General features: G+C 39.7%; 1 protein-coding gene across 1 annotated transcript in view; it reads left to right on the forward strand.

Annotated features, from left to right (window-relative positions):
- LOC135699225 (pyrokinin-1 receptor-like) overlaps positions 1–18873 on the forward strand; it is a 322643-nt gene that overhangs the window by 22000 nt on the left and 281770 nt on the right. Inside the window, exon 2 of the mRNA XM_065219427.1 lies at positions 18097–18525. The gene's annotated coding sequence lies outside the window, so the exon portion shown is untranslated. The remainder of the gene's footprint in view (positions 1–18096; positions 18526–18873) is intronic.

An 18873-nucleotide genomic window follows, 5' to 3' on the forward strand; every position in this document is an offset into this window, starting at 1 on the left:
CTCAGCTGCAACGCCCAGCGATGAGAGATCGCCAATCAGCGTGTTGAGTGGTACTTGCTTCACCACCAGTGGAGGAAGCTTGACTTTCGCCGCACTCGGGCCGGCAGAATTTTCGACGGAGTCACCGAAATCACCGGTGTCGCTGGCGTTCGTCACGGTAAAATCATCGCATCCGCTCGTAACATCGGACTGTCCTTGATTCTTCTTCCTCTTTTTTGTCCACTATCCCGGGATTCGGGAAATATTTATTTGATATCCCGGGAAATCCCAGGATCCCGGGAAGTGAACAAAGATAGTAAATTGTTTTAATATTCGTATGTTTCATCTTCTTCGAAGAAAGATTAAAAAATTGAGATTCCTTCAATACTATGGAAGCTGTGGAAGCTGAAGCAGGCTTCCGATGGATTGTTTTTAAAATTTTAAGCTGGTGAATAAATATTTTTGTTAAATAAATAAAGTTTTAGACTTCATATTTTAAGTTCTTCCTGAATATGTTGAATATGAATAATGTAACCAAAATCGGATATTTCAGAATAAAACTTGATCCAATTGAATATTCACACGATTATTCACACTGAAATATTCGATTAACTGAAGATCTTTTGAATACTTCCTGATCAACGTACAGTTTTGGGAGAATATCTTCACAATAATACTTGATCAGCCTTAAGCCTTGACAAATATGCAGAGGACTTTATTATGATCTTCGATCAGCTGGAGATCTTTAAGTACTTCCTAACCCATATACCATCTTGAGAGAGCCAATTGAATGTTTGACAACTTTAAGATCTTCAGATTTTCTGATCTTCCTGAATTCACTAATATCTGACTAACCAGCAATCTTGAGATGTCTCTAGAGACGTTTTTTGAATTTTATGAACAGTTGAATATCTTAAGAATAATAATTGATCAACATGAACTCTTGAAAAATATCCAGAGGTCTTTAAATCTCGGACTAACTGCATATCCTTTAAATACTCTCTAATCAAACTTCCATCTTGGAAGGATGTCTGTCAAACGACATCTGAATTTTTGGACAGTTGCAGATCTTCAGAACATTACTTGATTAAGTTGAAAGGTCTAGAATAATATCGAGAGATATCATCGCAAATCCGTGAATATCAGTTATACGAAGTTTCTTGAACTTAAACTCAGTTCCACGAACTCAAAGCCTAGTTCTCTGAATATGTAGAATATTCGACGAAATCCTGGGATATTCCGTTAACTTCTTCGAAGTTCCCAGTACTTCAAAGATTTTTCCATAGCTTACATCTTTTAATTTTTCGGTACAACTTAATTTCTGCCCAGCTTGCTGAACTTACAAATAATTAATGCGACGTTCCGTAATCATCGTCCACGAAGTTGCTTGACATTCTACGAAGTATCCTGAAGATCTATGATGGCCCCTGAAGTTTTACGAAGTTCCACGAACTTCTATGAAGTTTTCTGAAATCTAATGAATGTCTCTTGACATCTAATAAGATCCCTACTGTGACGTGATGTTATGTTTGTCAGCCAAATTTCACAATAGTCCGTACAGATCATGATGATTATGGTGGATGATTCCTCTCATTAATGGATTTGTAAAAACTATTTTGCCGTGCTTTAGGATTAGAAAGATTAATAATAACGGGTAAAGGTAATGCATACCTTTGTGCGTAACAAATGACAGCGATGTAGAGCTATGGAAGCCAGGATAGAAAACGATGACATATAGAAGTTCCTCCAGAAGGAGTAAGCATTTTACAAGATTCAGCTTGCTAATCTAGGGAAGGACTCTAAAAACTGCAAATACTGAGTTTTTTCATCAGTTGAGACTAGTACTACGTATTTCCAACCAACCTAACAATGCATTTCAATGGTTTTTCGATCAACTATGAATGATGGACATCTCACAACCCTCAACCTGATTTTCATCTATGTATCATCTAGATACGCGATTATAAAATTTAATAAAAATGTTCACGGTTTCTTTCACTGCTAGATCGTATTTTTCACGAGTGCTTCTTGTACACCGATCATGTAAAAAAAGTGATGTCTGTGTGCCATACTTTCGATAAATCAGAATGAATGACAAACGAAGGGAAGAGATATATTTAATAAGATGTGAAAGTTCTGGATTCTGCTACAGATATTCCAAGATAGATTTAATGGGGTAAAAGAGTGATAATTTTGTTTCCGGAATCCACGCGATCCCGGGATTTATAAATTTATTTCCCGGGATTCGGTAATCCCGGAAAATGTCACTATCCCGGGACATCCCGGGATGGAAGCTCTAGTTACTATATTGCTACGTTCATACCGTATGTTTCCGAAATTACATCGATGTCTGTGCTGGCTATTTGACTGTGATTGAAATGGAAATGTACTTGCTAGTACTGGATGATTAATTGTATGGGAAGATGCATAGCACACTAGTACATATGCGTAGATAGTGTTGCCGTTAGGTACACTCAAAAATTTCAAATCTAAGTGCGTCAAATCAAATTTCGAGCCGTCTGTCACTTCGTTTGTGGTATTACTGTTGCGTCTTAAGATATGTTAACCCAATTTATGTTTTGGCCCAATATCACCGCGAATAAGGTTTACATTGGACTATTTTTTATTTAATTTTAGTAAAATGAGATATCAATTTCTATCAATCATTTCCATGACAGGCGTAAATAAATCATTCATGAATATATTCCAATGCTTACAATTGTTTTCCTTGCTAAAATGTGAATGCTTTAGCCCAATGTCACCCCCACTTATGGTACCAAGAATTTGGCAGGTCCTTGAATGATACCTGACAATTCTACCTTCGTCGGAATGCAATCTATGTATTATGCGTGGGATCCTACTGGAAAAACAACGCCAACGGCCGGCTTTGCTATAGTGTCGTTTCTGGAAATTCCCAATAGATTATATCCTGTCTCGCCTGTATACGCCTTTTTTTTTGTTTCACCGCCTCCGCCACCGTCTGCTTCAGTCGAATGAATAAAGGGCGACGACGGATGGCTACGGGCTTCGTCGCTGCCAATGGCATCTAATTGAATCGGACCGCCCTATCGGCGGAGTGGGCTTGACCTGATGCCTGCAGCTGTGTAAGCCTGGGTAAACGGTGCGAGATAATCCAATTAAATAAGTGCGCGGTTCGTACGTCTCCCAACTGGAGAACTTTTCTCGCCTTCGGCCCTGAGCTATGGATGCTCAGACACGGCAGAATATTTCATTTCTATCCTCGAGATTCAACCATAAAACGTTTATGACAAGGTGGAACATTTTATATCATATTAAACGAATTTGACGCGATGCTCCCGCTGCCTCGGAGTGGAGTCGAGTTTATTTTGCTGCAGACAGAGAAAAACTTTCCGAATTTTGCGTCCCTCAGCACTTGCTTTCATTCATGCGTTGTTGAGTCAACACAACAAAAAAAATAAACTTCCTTTTTCAATAAGCTTAGGGGGTCAATTCCACCACACCATTCAAAGAACTTAAAGTGCCATCACCTCTGCGAACTTCCGGATGGCAGTTTATACCACAGCCATACAGTAAAAGAATGGACGTCTGCCAAAAGTTGTTCCAATCAAACTGCCAAAATGCACTGCTCGATTGGAACAACTTTTTTCAGTTTTCTGGTTTCAGCCGTCCATAAATTTACAGTAGAGTTTTAGTTTATTCAGCTCCGATACTTATGATGATGATGATGATGATGAAGTACACAGAACGATAACACCCATTCGGATGATTGCCATATGGTTGGATTCGTCATGAGCTGATGAGCATCCCCAGCGTTTCCAGCATAAGGCCAGCGTTTCCAGGTCAGTTTCAGGGAAATCTAGTCAAGTCGAAATATAAAATCTAGAAAACTCTGCGAGGTACATAGAATTTCCAATGTTGAGACTTTAGTACAAATGTCCAACAAAATAATTAATAATTTCAAGCCAAAATCGTTGCAATCATTAATTAATCATATCATCCGGCCATTTTGCACAGAGACGGTGCTGTTCCGCTGGTAGGAAGTGATAAAAATCCCCATATAGAAATTGAGAGAAGTGGGAATAATTCGCTTTCGGTGCATATTCACTATTATTCAGTGAATATGCATGAACATTTCAAGAACGCTCAATTAATGAGATTCGAGAATGATTTTCCAAACACTGCATGTAGGTATAGAAACCTGTTCAAATACTGAATAGTCAAATAGGAACAATGTAAACACACGTAGATATACCGTATGCGTGATAATGTTTGCACCACTGGCGTGCACAGGGTGGGGCAAGGTGGGGCAATTGCCCCACTTTTTTAAATAAGATTTTTTTTCCACATTCACAAAATTATATATAAAATAAATTGATTTCTTGATAATTTGATTTGAAGGTAAAATTACTTCATTTCATAATATAAGGGCACTGAAAATCTTTTATTGCATAAATTCCTTTGAGATGGTGCCTGAAAATTGTACCACAGAGGTGTATACAACAAATTTCTGGTGTAATTTTTTTTTCTAGGTGGTTCATGGAGAGTTAAAAGAAAAGGGTAAATTTAAGGTAGACAAAATTCACCTTCACGGTGGTTAATTGAAGAAAAAGTTTTTTATTTAATAGTTCTGGTGTAAAAATATCAACAAGGTGGTGCATTGAGGGACTGATGAAAATAAATAACTCTGGTGGAAAAATTGAATCACGCTAAAAATTTGGAGGTGCAAATTTAACTGAAAAGTTCGCAACACTGTGGTGAATGTAGCAGCAAGGTTTATTCATTTTTCTGATGCATAATTTGCATCGTTCTGATGAATGCAAGCTTCATTGAAAATTTATGGTGGAAAATTTGCACCATGAGACATGAACTTCACTGACAATTTTTGGTGCACCGTTCTGGTGAATGGATGGAGGAGCATGCTTTATTGAAAATTTCTGGTGCAAAATTTGCATCGCTCTGATAAATGAAAATTTGCATCGCTCTGAACAGAAAATTTCTGGTGGAAAACTAGCACTGGTCTGGTAAATGAAGGGACAAGCTTTATTTAGAATTAGGCTATGTTGAAAATTTCTGGTGCACCGTTCTGGTAAACGAATGGGCAAGCTTTTCAGACAAATTTTGGTCTTAAATTTTGATCCTTCTGCTGAATAGAGAATCAAATTTTAATAACAATTTCTGGTGTAAAATTTGCACCATTTTGATTATTTATTGGAGGGAAGCATGCTTTACTAAAAATTTATGATGAAAAATCTGGAAATAGGGGCAAGCTTCATTTGGTGGAAAACCTGCAACATTCTGAGCATAGGAGAAGCAATCTATATTGAAAATGCCTGGTAGAAAATGGAAAAAAGGAAATCTGCACCAATCAGAACATTGGAGAAGCAATGTTTATTGAACATAAACGGTGGAAAATTTGCGTCGTTCTAGACAATTGAAATTTTCTGGTGTAAAATTACCTGGGGGAAAGATTGTATTGAAAATTTCTGGTGTAAGATTTGCAACAAAGGGAGGGGCAAGCTGAATTGAAAATTCCTGATGTAAAAATTGCACAGTTCTGGTGAATGGAGGGGGGAGCTTTATTGAAAATTTCTGGTAGATTACCTCCAACGTTTTGGTGCATGGACGGACAACTTAAACTTGACTTCCGAGAAGAACCTCAAGGGTATTGAATTCTGAGGACAGTTAGAAAAAAAAAGATTTCTGAGGATGATTTAATGAAAATTCTGCGAATAATTTCTAATGAATCCTGCAGATAGTTCCAAGATAATTTTGAAAAGAGTACCGAGATAATCAAATGTTGAATAAAATTTCAAAGGGATGTTAAGGAAAATTTCAAAGAAACTGCGAGAATAATTTCAAGCTCATTCTGGGAAGAATTTTTGGAGAATACAGAGGAAATTCTTTTGAAACTTTAGGGGGATTTCCAGCCCAGCGGCAGGCGCGTAGGCAACTACTTTGGGACAGGGTTGACATGCTCAATCCTTCGCACAAGTCGTCATTCCGTAACAATCCTGTACTCGATTGTCAAAATAGTTTCATGCGCTTATGTTCCAATCGTTAAAATTTTTTAAACTTTTTTAATGATCGCATTTAAGTCAAAATTAAAAAAAAAAATTAGAACTACAATTTTCGCTGAAAATGACAAAGTTCAACGTACTCGCAACGGTAATAGTAAAGTGTTACTACAACAGCATATAATACCCCGTACAGACTATGGCTTATATCAAATAATATAGACTGTCTTGCAATGAGCAATCATACATAGGATTTTCAGTGAAAACTAGATGTATGAGTGCTGATTGCAAGACAGCCTATATTATTTGATATAAGCCATAGTCTGTTCGGTGTATAGAGTTACCTCTATGGTATAAGGGCTTACAAAACCTTGAAATAGTGTGTGTAGTGCGTTGTGTGTTATTTCCTTTTAATTCCGTTATAATTGCTCATCTTTTGACAGATACGCGTATTTCGTCTACTACTTGCAGACTTCATCAGTGCCAAAAACTCAACACCACTGATCAAAATTGGATTGATCAAGAGTAATATACTGTTTGTTCACTGCTATGCGCACTGTTTGAACCTTGTACTTGTCGACGTAGTGTGCATGCGAAAGGAAAATGCAATTCTTATTGGTGATTCATGTCGGGTTGTCACCACCATCTGACGTGACTTCAGCTGAATCCAACCACTAAGGCAACAACATTGCAGCAAATTTATCATTTCGGTTAAAGCCCTACTATTGCAACCATTTGACGAACCGATCATCATCCACATTGTTGATGGGATTAAATTGCCAATTCTATTGGCTGTTTGAAAGCAGTTTGCATTGCAGAAGATGAACCACCACCGGAGCAAAAAATAAATAAAATCAGCTAAATTGAACAGTAGGGAAACAGTGGTGGGTAGACAACACTATCCACCACGCAGTTTGGGGTACTCCCCATCCCAAAATTAAATGCACCATAGAAAAAAAAATTGCCCCTCCTTAAAAAGATTCCTATGCACGCTATTGGTTTGCACCATTGAGCAATGTCAAAATTAAAAAAATTCTCAAAAATTTTGTTTTCGACTTTTTTTTTATTTATTAAAAAGGGGGATGTTTCTCAGAGTCTTAAACTATGTTAATCATCAATCGAGTTTCCAAAAACGGCGCCGGTGGTGTAGTGGTAAGCGTGATTACCTCTCACCCCAGCAGGCCTGGGTTCAATACCAGTCGGCGCCACCGGGATGTTCTGAGGCATAACATCTCTGATCACGCCTTCCTTCGGATGGGAAGTAAAGCCGTTGGTCCCCGGTTCATGAGTTGATGGGTCGATAGGTAGGGTCCAGGTGTGGAAGCTGCCTTCCTGGCACGTCGGTAGCATTGGTGCTCAGCACGGAAAACAAGATCGACGGAAAAAACAAACCAAAGAAAAAAAAAAATCGAGTTTCCACTTGCTGCAATTACGGCCTCCACACGCTTCCGGAATGCACGGCAGGTTCTAATAATGTAGTCTGGATCCATTTCTCTCCAGGTACGGGTTAATGTTTGTCTGAGGCTTGCTGTACTCGGGTGGCGTTTAGAACAGGCCTTGGCCTTCATTACGCGCCATATTGAGTAATCCAGCGGATTAATATCGGGGCTGGATGGCGGCCACAAATCCTTCGCCCAGAACGGAAGATGTTCCTGCAACCACTTCTGTGTGCGGTTCGAGGTGCGGCACGGAGCCCCATCTTGTTGAAATACAACATTTGGCTTCGGACCGTACTGTTCTTTGATCCACGGAAGAACATACTTTCTTAAAATCCCGATGTAGACCTCCGTGTTGACCTTGTTGCCTTCTGGAATGAACACCGGGTCCATTTTTTTGCCATCGGAAGCCACCAATCCAAACACCATAACGCTAGCAGGATGATTGGTCAGATACACGTTCTTGTGCTCGTCGGCCACGTCTTTTACCAGAAGATAACTAAGGCCTGTACTCGAAAAAAAAAATGCACCAGACAAAAGTGTTGACCGAAAATTTATTTTAAGTCCGATTTTCTTGAAACTTTCAGGAAATGAACTAATACATATGGATTATGTTTCGGCATAATTACTTTATTCAATTTCCTTTCCATCGCTGAAAGCCCGCACATTTCCCTTAAGACCCTTCATTACATTTTGTGGTGCAATGGTAGAGCCGACCTTTTTGGTCACTTTCATCCATTCTTTCTCCAACTCCAGCTCATTCTTAAGCACCTTGGACGATTTTCGAACTTTGGCCTTCATTATGGCCCAAAATATTTCCACCGGACGAATCTCTGGTGAATTTGGGGGGTTGGCGGTTTTTGGTACAAAAACAACGTTATTGTCTCTGTACCAATCCAACGTCGATCACGCGTAATGGCATGATGCCAGGTCCGGCCAAAATAATGTCTCGCCTCCGTGGAACCGCAGGAAGGGCAACAGACGCTTCTGGAGGCACTCGGTGCGGTAAATTTCACTGTGATGTAAAGTTTACTCAGTTTACCGCATTGGCATATGGCCTGCCAGAGCAAGTATTTTTTGGCGAATTTGTTCGTTTTCTTCTTCCAGTCAGCTTTCAGATTTTGAGGAAAGAGGGTGTGCGTCGGTCTTGATTTGATGCGTTGTTTTGTCGAGGTTCGTCGCAGTTTAGCTGGTGTCCTGCAGTGTGATTTGTATTGGAGTGCTTTTTTCAATCATTAAATTTATACCTACATACCTATTCAAGTTAAATTAAATAGTATTCAGCATTCTATGCATGCGCGTAGCAAAGCGCATTTTGTTCTAGTTTGTGTGTGAAAAAAAACGGACGGAGAGGTTTAGAATCTGATTGATGCTGAAATGCGAAACATTGGTTTGGTTTGTGGTTTTAGGATTCGATATTGTGTTTCAGAAGATAATTGATCATGTTAGCATTGGAAAGAATAGATGCTTGATTACAGCTTATCTTGAGCCAACGGAACTAAAGAAGAAGAAAATCAAGAAGTGCATATGGAAAACAGGGCTAAACATGATTTCTAGAGTAACATTTGAAATGGGCCTATGTCCAAAACGTAAACAAACCAGAAAATGAATTTTAAATTTTGACCGCCATTATTCAATTCATATTTAAGAAAATTGAAGTATTTTAGGCATTTATATTGTTCACAATAACAATAGTAACTGTATCTCAGTATACAACAGCCAAAATATACGAAAAGCTTTCAAAAATATATGAAAATCGATAACAATATAATTTCATAAATTAATAAGCCTTTTTTGTGAATCTTTCAATGGATAGGCCCTTTTTGTTAAGCCGTTGTGCTTGTCATCAGAAATGGTAGGCCCTTTGCTAAGCCTTTTCGCAACGTCAAATAAATTCAAAACAAATCATCGGCCCTGCCTCAAGCAGTAGGGCCTAGCTTTGGTTTGAAATTTTTCAATCATCGGCCCTTCTACGTCACTAGGCTTATCAATGAAATGAAATAAATGAATGGTTGGCCGTTTCAGCGTGCGGGCCTATTAATGAATCGAAAAATTTCGTTGATCGGCCGTTTCGAAAATCGAGTTATTTTTAATGATTTTTCTCGATTATGCGGAACTTTCTTACACGATTAGTAGCTATCAAGCGGTGCTAAAGAATGGTATCAAAACCCGATTTGTTTACGTTTTGGACATAGGCCCATTTCAAATGTTACTCTAGATTTTTGGAATGTTGGTGTGAGTGCGTTGCTTCCGAAGAAAAAAAAATACACGGTTGCGGCAGAGACGTCGTGTTAGTGTTAAAAAGCATTCCGTTGAGTGGTATTTGCTGTTTCACTTTCTTTGACAAAGCCCAAAGATGTTCTTGAACGGGCTGTTATGAGGGTGTTGCGGAGTGACGTGGCCAACAAGCGGAATGACATCAACACAGATAATTTATTGATTATTATTATATTTTAATGGTTGTGCTTCATACGAAGTGCGCTAGTGTTTCGTCTATTGCAAGACCAGATTTTGTATATTTATCTCAAACCACCATAGACCATTGACTTCCGCAACACCGTCAAGGGTATGTAAGAATTTACGTGAAAGTTTATGGGTTGGTTGTTTGTGTAGGTGCGCGTTTAGACCGAATAATTCTGAGGACTCGAGAGTTTGAGGCTCGAGCCGTGTTTATTTGCTGAAAGCGAAACCAGAGAGAGTAGATATTACAAGAGGAATAAAAAGAAAGCTATGTGACCTTCCCTTTCTTTTTAGGGATCATCCATAAATGATTTAGCATTTGAGGAGGGAGAGCCGCTATTAGTTGTTGTGATCGGCTATGTTAAATACGCTACGAGGTGGGACGGGGGGTTTAAAGTTCGTCAATAATATGCTACGTCATTTATGGATGACCTTAGCATACAGTGACAGAGTACGTGGCACGGCGGTTAGAGCTGGATTCACATAGAACAGTATAGAATGGAATGCGAGGATTGGACTCTCGACTCTCCAAGTGTTGGTTGGAGCTCTTGGTTAGAGTGTAGATACAATGGTATGTACTTGGAGTTGCTTACTTTGTACGCTGACGTTTGAGCGTTCAGAGAAGTGTTTTAGGTTTGGAGAACTATGTTGGTGTTGGTGCGTTAGGGTCTCAGTTGCACAGTGCTGTCCTGATTTTGTAAACCATAATTTTTCAAACTTTTATTCTCATTTCTGCTACCTACTTCTAATTGTATGATCATTTAAATTAATTGTTGGTTGTTTTTATAATTACTTTTCCTTTTGTTCCTTATTCATGCTTCTATTAAATAATATTTTGAAACCTAGACCCGGTTCTGCGCACAACTGTGTTAGCACTCAAAACCATAGGTCTATTTTGAACCGTTCAGGAAAGTCGACATTATATTGGTGGTGCACAGCTACGCGAGAGGGCAGCAAGTAGCAGGAATTCGTCATCAAATGTATTCTGCTGTTCTATAAACAGGTCTGAGTCATGAAATCTTATTATTTTATGAACTGAATAAAAAAAAAACAAGTGGTGCAAATGGTGATATATTTATTAAATCCACTTTTTCATTTAGGTTTTCAACCAGGCTGCTTGTATATTTTCCCATAATTTTCATTGTTACAGGTATTTCATTTTCTGTAAATAATACAAACAAATGGATCATGGGTGGAAAAAACGATCCTTAAATGCTTGCTGTAAAACGAATTGGTTACATTTTAGTCAAGTGATTAAAGCTTTCAATTATGTTATCAAATTAAGATCTGAATTAATCATAAATTTTCTTAGTAATTTTCGAAGGCAAATCAATATGTGAACAAAGAAAGCCCTTGAGAGCTGGGCTGAACGCTGCTTTATTAGGAACTTCAGTTATTCCCTGACGATGATAGGATTGAATTTTCAAGTAAACTTAGTTGAACTAACTCGTTTGTGATCATCAATCTAATTATAAGCCAAGCATGCGTTGTTACATGATACCCAAATTATTAAAAAAGCTGTAGTATTATCTTAATTGCAAAATTATCCGATAATACTTCTTTAGTGAATATTAATCCAGCATGTCGCGATCTATTTCTATTTATTCTAATTGTTAATAAACCACAATAAAATTTTGTAGACATATAGAGTTCAGAAGAACAGCAGAATCCATTGGATACCAGTATTACAAAAACAATGTGGAACCCATCGATTTATATCATTATAGTTTATTTTCAGGTTTTCGTTTATGCAACATCAATGGACGTTTACCATTATGATTTTCTATTTTAAGCTTACCTCATACATACATTATTCTGTCAGGAAAATAAGGCTAATGGATGTAATGTCGGCCTAAATGCCCCTAATTTGGGCTCATACATAAATTCAGCAATCGATTAAGTTTTCTATAGCGACAAGGGACCGTCCCAATGACGCGTTCATGTAGATAAAATTGATAAATAGCAGACTTTTGACTATGGGCCCAATCTTGGATCCATAGGCCAACATTAGAGCCATTTCCATACTTGTATTTTGTAGTATTGAAATATTCGTTTCTCATAACACAGTTCAGTTTCAAATGCCTTTGGATACGGTTGTGTTTTAAGTTTGTTCTCTGTTTTGTGCGTGCGTTTACATTCATAGTTTTCGGTTGCATTTGCCGGATTAGCGCTGGCACTCTGCCTCCCGGACGGTTATACGTGTGTGATTGGTAGTTTTCTCGCTTTCCGTGAAGTTTTAGAATCGAGAAAGAAAACATAATTCATCATGTTTGCAAGCAATAGAAGATTTGACGCTATCTGCGTTGTTGATTTTTTCTCCCGGACCAGAAATTTGTGGCATCGCGAGTGATAATTTTAATTTTAGTTTATTTACGCGGTGATGATGTGAACCCAACGCAACCATTTTTGAAAAAAAAAATAAGTGTTTTCGATCGAAAGTGTACCAAAAGTGCTCCTAAACGTGTTTCGCAGTTGGATGTGGTGAAATTAGTGCATTCCCGGTTTATTGTGGAAATTCCGTATCACAAAATTACCCACCGATTCCTTTTTTTGCCGTTCGACGACGACGGGTGTGCTTTCGCGAGAGTGACGTTTATTGGATCCGTTTCTTTGCACGGATGTTTTTTGTAACTAGCGTAAGTGTGCCTGCGATTGCCTCCCGGGAGGTCGGTTCACCGTGTTCGGATGTCACGCTTTCATCGTGTAGTTCTATCGAAAGTCTCGTCACCGTGTGCGAGTTTGAACACGGGTCCGGTTGGCAAATTAGCCGGGCGAAGTGCTGATAATGTGTCCGTCACGAGTTTTGGTGGTGATTCGGCGGTCGACGTTACCGTGAATCAGCGAGTTTACGGCTTACAAAACTGATCGTCTATTGGTCAGTGTAATGCCGCGGATACACTTGTATGGCAAACTTTAAACATGAGCATTATGTATATAATAAATCATGAACACATCCCTGGTTTGATTCTGATTTCGGCGTTGGTCGCGAGATGATTCGGCCGGTGAGGAGCTGGCGTCGCGAGTGATTGGTGATGGAAAGTGGATGCAGTCCTTTTTTTTTTCTCTGCTGAATCCCTCTAGAGTGTATTTCGTGGTTGATGGGGTTTGCTCTGCTGTGTGAGAACCGAAAGGCGAGAGTGCTGTTTTTAACACCGGTTGAAGAAGTAGCGGCAGCATATCTATTGGAGCTCTTCGAAATCATCGTGATGTCATGGATTCCTTTGCAACATATCGGGTGAGATCTTTCCTTTATTTTTCTCGTAATCCCATTTTATTGTTAGTCATGTTAGTTATACATCACACTTTACACTTTACATTTACATCCTTACATTATTAGTAATTAGAGATAAAAATATATATTTGCTTAATATAACCTTGAAATTTCAGTGCTACATCCACTTGATATTGTGAGCTGAGGAAACCTAGAGCTGCATCTTATTATATGTAAAATAATTATTATGTTCATTGCTGAATATCAACTATTTTATCAATATAAATTTATATTCATTATTTCATATTTAATGTTTTGATAGATTTCATTTCTCCACTTCATATATTTTCATTATATAAATAAATACTGGGTTGGGCGGGAGCATCAGGGTATCATTTGACCTGGGACTGGACGATGGAGTGGTATGACAACCGGAGTCTAGGAGGGAATAAACACTATCATTTTCTTTATCCTACCGATTCGATTGTGGTGGCGTGAATTCTACTCCAACAGTTTCAGTGAGATTGACGCGCCCTTCTTTACAAACCATCCTGTAGGAAGCTTAATAAGTATTGCGACTTGTGTTATTCGATTTGTTGGATCGTATCGTTGGAAGGAGATTCTTAAATTCCCGTGGATTTTGTGTAAGTGTTTCTGCTTACGGGTCCGCACCTCCGTTTTTGGCCCTTCATACAGCGATATTGTAAATTCAGATCGGTAACTCACGGATAAAAAAGCTACACAGGGATAAAAATGGTGCATTATTTTCGAGAACAAGCCTTAGTAAGATACTGAATTCTATTATTACCTTACATAACCTAGAGTACGAAGCCTACAATGAATTGTAAGTCTACACTACAAAATATTAACCTAATGCTTAAACTAATGAAAATAAATAATTCCAACTTAAGCTCATTTGCTTGGGACCAATAGGCTAGTCAAATAGTGAGCCAATTTAAAATCGTTAGTTTCCACCGGTTAGTATTACTATTCACCCGGGAGATCCCAGCGAGGCATCTAAAAAATGAGTTTAAAACGCTATCTGGAATTCATGGTCAACCTCATAGTCTCAATCGAAGGACCTATTCAGGCGACACTCGTAAGTGGGAAATCCTTCGGAGCACCGAATGCAGGTGATCATGTCGAGCTGGTCACACCAGAATATCGCACAATTTCTCCGGGAGCGGGCCTTTCCGGAAATTGTGTGAACTCTGTCGAACGCCTCACTCGTTGGAACATATTATTTGTCACTGCCCACCATATGATGGTTCCCGTGAATGCTACTACATTTCGGGTAGCATCAGTGACAACCTGGTTAGGACTGTGGCACTGATGTGCTTCCTTCGTGAGGCCGGCCTTTTTAACCAAATCTAATCTACCCACTTTAAAACCTGACCACCACAACGCCAATGGTTTCATTCTATTCACCAAATGAGTTACGCTCTACGGTCCTACGCTGCTTTACTGCAATGAAACAAGACCTTTGACATAACATCACATTGACTCTCGGTACCCACACAACAACTGTCGAATATCTCGCAGAAAGATGCGATTAAGACTTCTTCGGACAGTATAGGACAACAAGGCCTTAGCCTGATTGGTAAAGTAAGTAAGGCGTCTATGAGTGGTTTTCAAAAACCACGGAGCTCTCTTCTTCTTCTTCTTCTTTTTCGCATATCAAGCTAATTGCTTATCGCATATTAGCTTATTGCGTGCTGTCAACTTAGTGTTCTAAATACACTTCCACAGTTATTAATTGAGAGCTTTCGATACCAATACCAATGCATGAATTTGTATATTGCGTGGCAAGCACAATGATACTCTATGCCCAGGGAAGTCGAGAAAATTTCCAACCCGATAGATTTCCTCGACCGGACCAGGAATCGAACCCGCCGCCTCCGGCTTGGAAATACCGTGTCTTTACTGACTAGGCTATGAGGCCCACGGAGCTCTACACAGTTCGAAAAAGTAGTGTAAATTTCTGTTCATTATGATGCCCATAAAGAGAGCGTCACATATCATATAAGTTTACATTATAAATCAAGTAAAGTTCTGAGACCTTTCATGCAATGTAGCAAATGTGGTATACGAAAGCTCATCTTTGTAAACAACATTGTTTACAAGTTGCTCGGTTGCATGAAATGACATGGCATGAACTTGTTCACATGAATGAATATTTACATCACAATTAATATTCAGAATTTTTATCTGTGTAGGATCAGTTTCATGAATTGGCCACTTTTAAGGATGATCCGGGTCTTCCGCAGGACCAGCCTTGTGACTTTCCAGATGCGGAATTTTCCCAAAAGGTGGTTATCTATCTTGTTAATAACTTTTCAGAATACACTAGGTAGTTATCTCTGGACCCTACAATAAGAGTTATAACTCTTAACTCTTAACTATAGTCTCCAATTATCCCTAATGACGCATGACTGTTGGATACCCTAGTGGTCCGAGGTAGACAACCCTTCCGTGAAGTAAAATATGTTTTGGGAACCCGTGATCTTCCCTACATGCAGGCGATCTACGAATTCCTTTGTTTGTATGATGTTAGAGTTTGATGTGACCATTAGACTGATGCAAAATTTGAAATTTTCGCCCCACAGTGTTCAAACGGTTTCAAATCGGGTCCTGGTTAGCCTCCGAAAGTTTAAACTCATTTGATAAGAAACTGACTTGGCACAAACCATTTGAAGTTTATATGGAAATCACTATGGGAAAACAAAACTTTTTTTGCATTGCCTTCTACTCTTTTTACATATTGTACTGTTAAAGAATTCCATTGCTATTCTTATGGGAAATTTTATCAGCTACAACTTTGCAGAAAATCACTTTTCAGCCAAACGTCAAATTAAATAGTTATTAATTGTTTAAGAGATTGATAATCTTATGGCAAGATTAAGCAACTGTATTGTGGGCAACACTGTATTCTGCAGTGTGACATAGTAGCCATGATTTTTGTCCTCTATTCTACGCGCCATAAACACCAATGTTGTCTGCTGAACAGTTGATTGAGCATAATCATAAGACATCAGTGACTTGAAACATTACATTTGATCGAAAAGTGGTCTTCAACAAAGTTGTAGCTGAGAAAATTTTCAACAAACTCAGCTATCATTTTTTAAAGTAGAGTGAACTGGTGAATTTTGAGATAGATATGAACCGAAATTATGGTTTCTTCATAGTAATTCCCATATAAACTTCAAATGGTTTGTGCCAAGTCAGTTTCTAACTAAATTAGTTCAAATTTTGGGAGGCTAATCAGGGCCCAATTTGGAACCGTTTGAGCACTGTGGAGCGAAAATTTCAAATTTTGCATCAGTCTAGTGACCATCCCCTCTTTTCCAGACAATTTCCAGCCATTGTGTCCCAGTCTTATTATCCTCCTGTTTCTGTGCTACTTGCCCCTGCCCAGCCAGGATTTGGTCAACCGCCCGAGAGTAGTATCTGAAGGAGGCTTCAGAAACCAGTTTCCTACCTAGCTCCTTCCAATCGAAATTGTTACCCATTTACCTCGAGCCCACCACGAGTAATTGGTACCCAATACCAAAAGCTACTGCTGTTTAAAATGTAAATTCAAACATTACTGATTTTTGGCTCCGCAAAGTGTCACACACGACTGAGCATGGTAAATAAACGAACTAGTTAATTAATATCTAATCCCATATGGTACGTGGGATCGGATTATCGGATTAGTGCCGGTTCCTATAGTACGGCCCCTATCCGTACTATAGGAATCTTGACTGTAACTGCTTCCTCGACATTGTTTCGATTCTGACTATTACGTCTCAATTTACAATGTTTTCCAATGTTCGCGAAACCTAAACATTCCAGGCAGCTCCTTCTGATTGAAAAGAAATTCTAAAATCAACATATCATCCTGCTGCAGTGTTTTCAATAGAGATCAACAAACTTCAAGCCAAAGTGATTCAGATTTCTCATTCACCCCCACTGCCAATTCCGCGAAAAATAAACGAACATTCAACTGCCCGCATCGCAAAAAGTCAGACTAAACCAACAAACAATGCACAATTCAAACTAGACACGAGATTTGTGGTCTTCCGAACTACATTCATATCTTTCCTCCGCTTCGTAGCTTTGCGGACAGAGATCACCCCCAAGGGGTCACGCCAAGTAAGAGCAGCAATGCGGGCTGACACGATTTGCGGGAAACCAGAAAATAGGTCTCGAGTGCAAAAGGCAAACAGAACTCCCGGAGAGGAGAAAGATATTTCCTCGGTAACCTACGGATTCAAAGCAGGAAGGCGAGAAAAAATGCGCTCACTACCCCCCCCCCCCCCACTCCCTTCAATCAGAGAGCCAGCAGCGGCACCCGTCAATCAATCTGGCCGGCCCCCGGTGTGCCGGTCGTTGAGAATTGCACGTTTGCAGCATCATGGGCAACACTCTGCTTTGCTCCACTCTTCACCCTACACGAGCATCACCGGTGAGCGACCCTTTCATTGATAAACACGTTTTCCTCGCTTGTTGTTGTTCATTGGGCACTCACGCTCTTGCACTCTGCTGCTGGATGCTGAGCTGCCGCGGTCATCGCGTCGTAGCGCAACAGTCTGGGAAAATGTTGCGTGACATTAGCGAAACGCTGGGCGTCCTCCCATCCGAGCCGGTCTATTTTTCCGTCAGTTCGCGTCGAACTGGCATCGAAAGTGGTTGTCCGGTGAGCTTCCGAACGCGTTCAAAGTGCTAGATTCAATCCGAGTTCATACGACGGGTACGGTAGAGTGGTAGCGGACGGTGGCGAACACCGCAGCTTCCCTTTTGAGAGGGGGATTCAGCTCCTGCCTACACAGTCAGTGTTGTGACGCTCGGAAGGACGAGAGAAATAGTTGTGATTCGGGGATGATTGGAAGGGAAGTGGCACAAGTGTTTGAATGTGATTCCAAGTGTAGAGCTTAGCGGTTTTCCGGATCAGTGGATTATTGCGGTGTGTGTATGCTCATTCTGTTCGACTGGATAGTATCGAACGTGGAAAATTCGGTGCAAATTTTGAAAGTAACGGAAGAAAATTGCTAAGAGTCGCAAAGCAGAAAAGAGAAGATCGAAGAAAGTGGAAATGCAAGCAAATCTAACTGGTGCTTTAATTAAGTGCTCCGAAAAGAGAGGAAAATAAAAAGTGCAAGCAAAGAAAATAAAGCAAAATTAATGTGTCATGTGAAAACAAGCACCCGTGTTTTGCGAAAAGGTGAACGAAAATAATTCCGGAAACCAATTCCCGTTGATTGCTCCCGGTGCCGGAGTGTGAAATTGTAAAAGCGTTCGTTCAACTCAGCTATCTTGTACACGCCGCGATCCAAACCACCACCGCGCGGAGGATAATCTTCCCCAGAGGCCAGCTCTTCTGCTCCGGTTGCTGCTACTGTTTTCTGCAAGACGATCCGAGGCGACCGAGGAAGCAATTAGGTTTTCTGCAAATAATAAGAAGGTAAATTCGCAACACGGTAGCGCATCTTTCCCAAACCGAATTTCGGTGAAAATCGAAGCAATAGCCGATCGTTTTTTTGTGGTTCGCGATGATGGAGGTATTTAGGGGGTTCTAATTACACCGGCCAGGCCGAGAGCCAGGCCGCTCTGAGATGGAGCAAAAAGAATAACAATCATCTTCACGTGTTCAACGATCAATGCTCAACAGTGGGTGTATGATTAATGGAGTAGATGGAATGGATTCACTGGATGCTGGATGTTCGTATCCTATTGTATTTGAAATAAAGAGAGGCTTAAGTCAATTGATTAAAGTCATGATTTTATAGAAATGTTCAAAACAATGCAAAAT

This window comes from Ochlerotatus camptorhynchus, unplaced genomic scaffold (assembly GCF_037179485.1).
Source record: "Ochlerotatus camptorhynchus isolate MF236.1 unplaced genomic scaffold, CSIRO-AGI_Acam_v1.1 ptg000104l, whole genome shotgun sequence".
In the NCBI taxonomy this organism is placed as follows: domain Eukaryota; kingdom Metazoa; phylum Arthropoda; class Insecta; order Diptera; family Culicidae; genus Ochlerotatus; species Ochlerotatus camptorhynchus.